Here is a 9,106-nt window from a genome sequence, read left to right as displayed (position 1 = left end):
ACCGGCAGCAGCAGAGGAGGATACGCAAGGAGGAGAACCACACTTCCCACAAGCCAGCGGGGCTGAGAGACGCCCTTTGGAGACACGCCCTGCCCAAGTGGAAGCCAAATACCTCGTACTTTATGGGCAAAACCTACCGGCAGCAGCAGCAGAGGGGGATACGCAAGGAGGAGAACCACGCTCCCCACAAGCCAGCGGGGCTGAGAGACACCCTTTGGAGACACGACTTGCACTGTATTTAATCAGACGCATAACCCGCTCCGCGGGACGAGCCGGGTGAAGCCCGGGCCAAGGGCGGGCCCGTCTGAGCCCGTCCAAGCACAAACAAGGACGGAGCGGGCCCTCCTCTTTGACTTCCCATGCAGAATTGCACAGCAAGGTCAGTGTGTTATATTTGTACCACAAAGTCTCTGAGTAAATCCCACTGATATCGACTAATTTTGCTTGGGCAATAAAGCCTGGAGATACTTTATAACAACTAAACGTGATCATGGCTTTAAATGGTGCTGGGAAGGGGAGAAAGTCTACCACTGGAAGTGTTGTAGGGACAATTGACCAATTCCTAACCAGGGCAACGTCCATGTTGCAACGTGAAATTGAACTAACAGAGAGACGGTTATCCACGGACCCAATTTTCAACAAACGGTCATCACTGGGGCAACTAGCCAAGGTACAATCCCCGATACCAGAATCTTTATCTGTGACGCCACTACCTGCAACACACACTGTGGCTGATATTGCATTTGCTAGACCGACTGGAGAGGGCAATCAACTGACCGAAGTAGTCATTGTGGCACCACCAACAAGAGACCCATCTATACTTTCTCAAAGCCCAGGAACTACTTGACCGGGACAGTCAATCCGGTTGGCTATGGAAACTAATCTAGGGGCTATTAACAAAGTGCCCGGCAAAGTAGTTAAAAGAAAACCTGGGTTAACTGCATTAATGAACAAGAAAATGAAAATGCAAAAACTGGTTAATATGGAAAATGAACCACCTGTTGTTGTACCTCATGGACCGCCGCCCTTAGTGGACGAGTCGCTGCCCATAGATGTCAATGAAGACATCTCACCTCAAGAGAGAGGGGGGACTTCTGGGCTAAAATGGAACAGATTTTTATAGAGTCCTGCCTCCCGATCCATGAAAGACTGGACTCTATTGAGAAAAGACTATCTCGCCTTGAATCACTATGTTTACCAAAACAGGGAGGGGAGGGCTTAGGGGTTGTGGAACCCGCTAGTAGCGGCATGGGACCTTCTGGTCTTATTAGGGTAGGCACCCGGAGTACAATTCCGGTGGTTACAAATGCAGAAAGGGCAACACCAGTTCAAATAGGTCCAACGAACGATAACCCAATTATTCAGCCTGTCCTAGTCGTACCTAATGCCCCGATAAATACAAAGAATGGGGGAGGAAGGGGCGGCTTGGGGGCTAGTAGCTCTGAACATACCCCTATACAGGCAACAAATATGGGACAAAGGACGAGGTCACAGGGTGCGAATGGGCCCCTGCTGTCTCGTCTACATTTGCCCCCAGAGTCAATACCCTATGTGGTGGTCCTTGCAGGGGTCCCCTCCCTGAGCCTGGGAAAGTTGGAGGACTATAGAGACCTCAAAAACAAATGCATCCACTGGTTAAACTACAACAAACCCCTTCCAAACGGGGGATCTAACGAAACTCTATTCGCAAGACGAGTGGATTTGGTGGGGCCTCGAGGGAAAAACATAGACGGGGACTGTATTGTGATTAATTTCAGGAACAGTTGGACAGTCAAGCATATATATGTAATTTGGAGACAGACGACCCAGAAACGTTAATAAAATCACTTCCATTAACGTATTTCTACCCGGGTGCCCACAGTAATGCTCATTTAGCACACAAGAGGAGGGGGGGATACAGTGGGAGGGCAAGGAAACCCAGGGAGGCAATCCCCTGCTAGGAAATGTCAACTGGAATGGGTCCCAAATAGCCCCTTGTTGCTTGATATGTTCCACCACCAGAATAGGTATAGTACTCTGGAATTGGTAGATTGACTGCCGAAGATTAAGGAGTCGTTATCTTCTGCAGTGGTAAACAAGAACTTATGTAGTCAAGGGCAATTTTGTTGAGATGAAACGTTTAATCATCCTGGGAGGATCCATGGGTGAGGAAGGTATACTAGGGGATAAAAAAGGTCAAACTAGGGGGAACTAAGCAGCTGGAAAAGTGGGTCCTAAAAACTACAGTGGCCAGGGTCAGGAGAACTTATGGAAAATGGAGGTGCGGGGGTAGGAGCGTTTGGGATCGGTGGGGTCAGCTGTGTAAATGAGGGGAGGGGAACTACACCGACGGGTGACCGTGTGCATAGACCATTTAACTGTGGCTTAAATATAAGCCCCACTCACACGGTGTCAAATGGGAACATCAACATACTCTCCTGGAATGTGGCAGGACTAAAAGAACTAATTAAAATCTGAAAATTGGGGCTTGTTCATGGACAAACACGACATCTGCCTAATGCAGTAGACGTGGGCTGTGGACAATTACCAGCGGAGTGGGTTTGCCACATTTAATATTCCCGCATCAAAAGGGGGCAGAGGAAGACCGTCAGGAGGGCTAAGTATCTGGGTAGCCACTCACTTGGGAGCTACAGCCAAGCAGCTGACAGTAAACTCCCCAGACATCCAATGGGTCTTGCTAACTTTGACAGGAAATAAGCACATAGCCATATTAAACCTCTACTCTAGGCCTACCAAGAGTGGGCAAGAGCCCATGGTTATTGAACAATTGAGGGAATTCGCACTGACTCTTATCCCGAGGTTGTTTAAATCATTGGGGGTGATTTCAATTGTCAGTTTGAACCCCTCAGCAACATAGGCCTGGATGACACTGATGAGGAGAATCAGCATTGGAATATTCCTGAAACCTTAATTCCACCAGTTAAAGCTTGGACTCCGTTGGTGCTACAAATTACTTCCCTTACCCTGTCCGTATCTGTAAGGCCCTGTAATGGACGACTAAAATCGGATAGACCCGGCCAGGAGACATTTAACAGAGAAGGGCAATCATCGATCATTGATTACATCTTGATCGAATCTAGATCATGGGATAAGGTCCAGGATTTTAGGATCCACCAACGGATGGACAGCCACCTCAACGCCCTAGTTATGTCTCTAAAGGCAGATAGTTGGGGACTGTCCAATAACCAGACTGAGCCGAATCCTGCCCAACAGCCCCACCTTCTCCACAATAATAGACAGAGAGTAAAATGGCCCCACATAATGGGCTCTCCCAACAGGCAGTCGCAAATATATCTTCAGGTTTTGCCCCATCTTATCGATATGGCATAGGTAGGGTCAACAGGCCCTGTAGACGGGAGGGATAATAGTAGGCCTGTTGAAATCCACAACCATCTAGCCTCAATAATGCTGGAGGTTTTTTTCCCCACTCCAGACCTATAGGGAAAACCCAGCTAAGACTCACCCATGGTACAATGCTGATTGTCGTAAGAAGAAAAAGGACCTGATTAAAGCAATTAAGGCCAAAGATAAACCCTGTATCAAGTTACTCCGGGTGCAGTACAAGCAAATTATAGAGAGGGTAAGAAAGTGCTGGGAGGCGGGAAAGTGGGAGGAACTGAGGTCAGTTTTACAGCTTAGAGACCTCAAATCCTTCTGGGCAATTGTTAGTAATGATGGGAGGGGAGGGAAGAATGCAGTAAACCCTAACTTAGCCCCAGCAGTATGGGAAGACCATTTTGGAAGCCTCTATGCTCGGCCGAGCAATGCCCGTCCTGTATCGGTGTCACAGAGCCTCCTCCACGAGTATCGACTGGGGGGGGCCCAGGAGATATCGATACTAGAAGTGGAATCAGCCATTGCTAAGTTACTGCCTAACAAAGTCCCGGGGCTTGACAAAATCCCCGGGGACTTGTATCGGTCAGAACCGAAAATATGGACCCCCTATCTCTGTGTCCTGTTTAATACAATCTTAACAGGGATGGACCCGCCAGAGACCTGGCGGGGGGAAGAGATAGTCCCTATTTTTAAAAAAGGCCGCTGCGTCCAGGAGTGCTTTCCCGTCCAGGGAGGAACTTACTGCCGATTTTGGGCCAACATTGAGAAGCGCCGGGGTCGTGTGCTAGGACCCGCTGCGCCGTGATCTACCTGCTGGCTGCTAGTAAACCATCCCCAACGCCCAGCATAACCATCTGGACTTCATCCCCCAGAAGGCTCTGGGGCTGCCTGCACCTGTGACGGAGCTTGTCACCGCCCCCAGCACACGTCTATTAACTGCTCTGCTCTAGATGAGAGTTTCCGGGAATTATTAGACAACCTTTTTGAAGAATCTCTTACCATCCCAGTGAGCAGTGGATCGGGTAGTGGTAATGACACCCAGCAAACAAATGCTAGCCCAAACATTGCGCGCCCTCTCAATGCCGATAAAGAAATCCCTTTTATTGCTCATATTGAGCAAATTTTGAAGTCCTTGATCTTACCGGTGATTGAGAGGTTAAAAGAATTAACGACCAGATTAGATCGCTTTGAACAGGGTACACTTGACAACTTTTTCTCTGTAAAGTCCCTAATTAAGCTACACTCCCAAAAAAGTTTTGCAACAGGCGCACATAAGCAAAATCCTTCTGTAGCTCCTGCAGTAATGGGTAAACCGACACCTTCAAAACAATACTTTGCCTCAGGGACCCCAAGTGGAACTAACCCTCCTACGAGATCTGTCACAACGAGCAAAGCTCCAGCTATAGTAGCTATTCCAAATAAGGCTAGCAATCTACCAGATCAATCTCTAACTAAAGGGGCTAAGAGGGTTCGCGATAGGGCACCCACAGAGGTCCTGAGTGATAATCATAATAATAGCAAAATGAATAAGCAGAGCAAAGATCCACTCTTAAAATCTGATCTAGCTCATAGCATGGATTCCAATCTTCCTTGTGTTAATTTGCCTCCAGCCTGTTTGCCTTATGTAGTTGTATTGGCAGGAGTCCCTTGTCTGAAACCGGGCAAAATTGAATCATATGCCGAACTTAAGAATAAAACCATCTTCTGGCTAACCAATAATAGGCCCCTCCCGAGGGAATTAGATGGACAGATCCTTCATGTTAGAAGAGTAAGATGGGTGGGAAAAAGGACCAAAGACATTAAAGGGGATTGTATTCTAGTCAATTACATGGTGACATTGGAATCAGTACGCATGAGTTGGGATATTTTTACTCAAGCCCACTAAGATGGCATCAGGGACAGAACATTGGAAGCCAACTCTGGGGAGGGTACGCTGGCAGTTCCAATTTTTTCCTAAATCCTGCTTTTTACAGAGATATTATCCATCACGAAAGTAATTTGGGGTACTGACATAGCGATGATTTGTTTTCGCGTTCTTTGCCCTTTATTCCTGATTGTAGTAGGCACAGTGGTTGTAGGTTTCCAATCCTCTCCCCAGGGACTATCCAGTCAGCCCCGAATTTAATTTCACCAGAAATAACTCGCCGGGGTGGTGGGCTTCAGATAGGATCCCAAACTGTGGCAACCAACTCCTGTAAACGGAAGGGAAAGGAATATGGGAACCATTCCATTATCAGATTTGGCCCATTTGGCCGCAAGGATATATCTGTAAGTCCCTTGGGCACCCCTATTCCCTCTGCAGATGTATCTGCCCAATAGAGCGCCATTTCCCCATACAAGATCTCTTGCAATCTTCTATGGCAACTGACCCTGGTGGAGAGCATCCACCACTACATGCAGAACAACTTAACTGCCTCCAGGGTGTAGAGGTGGCTGACGGGCCGATGATAAAGGTTCTCAGCTGGAATATAGCAGGAATCGCTAGGAATTTAGATCTCCCTGATTGGAACACCTTGGTGGAGTCCCACACAATTTGTATCTTCCAAGAGACCTGGAGCATGGAACCTAACCACAAGGTTGGCTACACCACGTATTTTATACCTGCAGTTTTGCCATCCACAGGGAGGGGTCGGCCTTCGGGCGGACTACTCATCTGAGTGAGCATCTCCCTGGGATGTAGTATCACACAAGAGCAGTGCAGCTCGCCAGACATTCTTGGGATCTCAATAAGAGGCCCAGGCAGGGGGAGGTTACTTGATATATTTAATATATATGCCAGGGGCACTAAAGGCTGTTCCTTTTCGACGACAGTAGCATTGCTAGAAAAATCTATTCGAGATTGTGGTAGTGGCACGCATGTATTGGTCGTGGGGGACCTTAACTGCACATTCGAGCCCCTTGCAGTAGAGGACATCCTAGATCTTACTGAGGACGACTCTAGGAGGGGCATACCAGCGTTAGCGATCAAACCAATAACAAAATGGACGCAGAGGGCGATCCAGCTCAATGCGCTGACTCTGGAATATGGTTTAAGAGCAGCAAATGGCAGAACCGCCTCAGATCCCTTAGGTGCCCACACATACAATAGGCCCAACCATACGTCAAGGATTGACTATATTCTCCTTGATTTAACACTTTGGAAATATATTCAGGATATAGTAATATAACCAACTGTAGACACCGATCACAACTCGCTGTCTTTGAGCCTAAAGCACCTGTGGCCATGCCAAAGCGGTTTATTGCCTCCAAGCAAAGTATAGTCCACCTCGGAAGTTCTTCCATCTAACTGCGGAAGGCGCCTCAAGTGGTGCAAAGTTGCCTTAGATGAAGCAAAGGTCCAGGCTATAGGAATGATACTGGCAGCCTCGCTAAGCGAGATGGAAGTGTCCCTTATGGAGCATCCAGACCCTTCCCGGGCTACGTTGGTATTCCAGGATACCACAAAGTCCATAGGAAATTTATTCTTGGTACAAACATGTGGGGGCAGGGCAAAAGGGCCCCAGAGGCCTAAGGCAAAGCAGGGCTGGTATACAACAGATTGTAGGCAGAAGAAGTTGGCATTAATTAAGGCTGTCAAGATGAAGTCACAACCTCTGATCCAGTACACCAGGAAAGAGTACTTTTTTTGCGGTAACTAACGCCAAAAGGGTGTGGGAGGACCTGTATTGAGAAACATTAAAAGAGGCTAGCGCAGGGCGGGATGCAGGCCAGTTCTGGAGCACTATAAGAGTGAGGAATAGGCCTGACAGCGACCTTATTACCTGTGACATCACTGACCAGGTGTGGTTTGACCACTTTTCTAAGTTGTATTCTTGCCAGCCAGAAGCTCCTAGTGATTCCGCTCCATGCAGTTCTCAAGTAATACCCGGAGAGAATAATCAATTTCCTTTTTCAGTCAAGGAGGTTGAATACGCAATTAGTTGCATTGTGCCCCAAAAAGCAGCTGGCCCTCATGGTATTCCCGGGGACTTGCTTCGTTCTAACCTGCCGAAATGGGGGAAGCTTATTCATACTCTTTTGACTGCTATTGACAAGGGTGCCGCCATTCCCGAGTCCGGGAAGGGGGCCGAGGTCGTCCCTATTTATAAAAAGGGCCAGAGGGACGACCCTTCCAACTACCGCCCAATAAGTGTATTAGACTCCACCCAGAAAGTTGTGGGGAAAGTGGTGCTTGAAAGAATTCTGCAATGGGCTGAGGACAATGAGATTCTCTCCAACTATCAAGCGGGCTTCAGAGCTGGCACAAGCACTATAGAGCAGGCTTTTAGATTACTACTTATTCATTGGAAAGTGGCTGTTATAGGCAAAGGCAGCCTTTACCTTGTTTTTATTGATCTAAGGACTGCCTTCGACCTTGTGCCTAGAGGACGTTTATGGGGGGTGCTGTCAGAAATGGGGATTCCACCCAACATCTTGTTTATTCTAGTAAGGCTTCACGAAGGAAATTTCGCGCAAGTGAGGTGGGGTACAGAGGGGCAGAAAGCTAATAGGATTCCGGTGGGGAACTGGGGTCCGCCAGGGATGTGCCCTTGCCCCGACCCTTTTTTCACTGTATGTGAATGGGGTGGTTGAGCACTTGCTACTTAAACCATCAGATGCTCCATCCCTGGCAGGGGAGTGTATCCCTACCCAATTATTCGCCGATGATACGCTCCTAATATCTAAGACCCCAGTAGGCCTTCCTGGCCTCCTAGATAACTTTCAGGCTTTTTGCATCCAACGTGGCCTAGTATTAAATACTGACAAGACTAAGTTTCTGGTGTTGAACCCCCCGAAAAAAATTGGGCGCCCCCCTGTACTAAACCATGTATCCCTAGAGAGGGTCATCGTATTCGGCTATTTAGGTATTCGTATATTGGATACTATGCAGTGGACCCCGCACCTTTGTGAAATGCTATTAGACCACAAGAGAGTCACGGGGGCCCTCCTTAAAGAGCAGCGCTCCTCTTCGACAAGACCGATAGCCCCTGTTATTGACATTTATAAGGCAAAGGCGGTAGTTCTGCCCTGTATGGGGCAGAGCTTTGGGGCACTTCTAATATAGATCTACTGGTAAGGTCTGAAAACAAGTTTTTAAGGGCCAATTTTTCCCTTCCACAGAGCACCCCACTGACTCCCTTATGGCTTGACCTAGGATGTCATCCCATCAGTGATCTTGCTAAACTTCGGCCATTACTTCTATGGGCCCAGCTGTGGCGAGTACCGGAACTTGCCAATTATGCGAAGGGGCTAGCGGAAGTTATGACATGGTGGGATGGCATAAGATAAAATGGCTCAAAGATGTTACATTTTTACTTGGCAAGCTAGGCCTTACTGAAGCCTGGGATGCTCAGTCTTCTCCCCGGAAAGCGACCCTTATGATTCCTTATTGGAAATGGGTCGCTACCAGAACTTGTATTGACCCAACTCTTGGTAGGTTGACGGAAGAGTTCCTAAGGCATAAAGATGTACTATTTCGGGAACTATATCTAGATATTGTATGGAAATCTTATGACATGGCATTATATTTTAGATTCAGGGTAGGGGCACTCCCAGTGCGCGCCCTAACTGCTCACTGGAAACCCCGTCTCAGACAACATCTCTTTGTCCTATTTGTCAAACTAGTATAGAAACTGTACTACATATCCTGTTTGCTTCCCTGGATTATGCCCACCCAAGACGAAGGTGGCTCAAACCTATATGCCAAGCTATGGGAACTAGGGAGTCCAATGAGGCACTCCGGATTTTAATGTCGGACACACGGCCACTATATGTTTGTGGTCTTTCTAAG

This window comes from Lissotriton vulgaris, chromosome 1_1 (genome assembly GCF_964263255.1).
Source record: "Lissotriton vulgaris chromosome 1_1, aLisVul1.2, whole genome shotgun sequence".
Classification (NCBI taxonomy): domain Eukaryota; kingdom Metazoa; phylum Chordata; class Amphibia; order Caudata; family Salamandridae; genus Lissotriton; species Lissotriton vulgaris.
Note: the sequence above shows the minus strand (reverse complement) of the source record.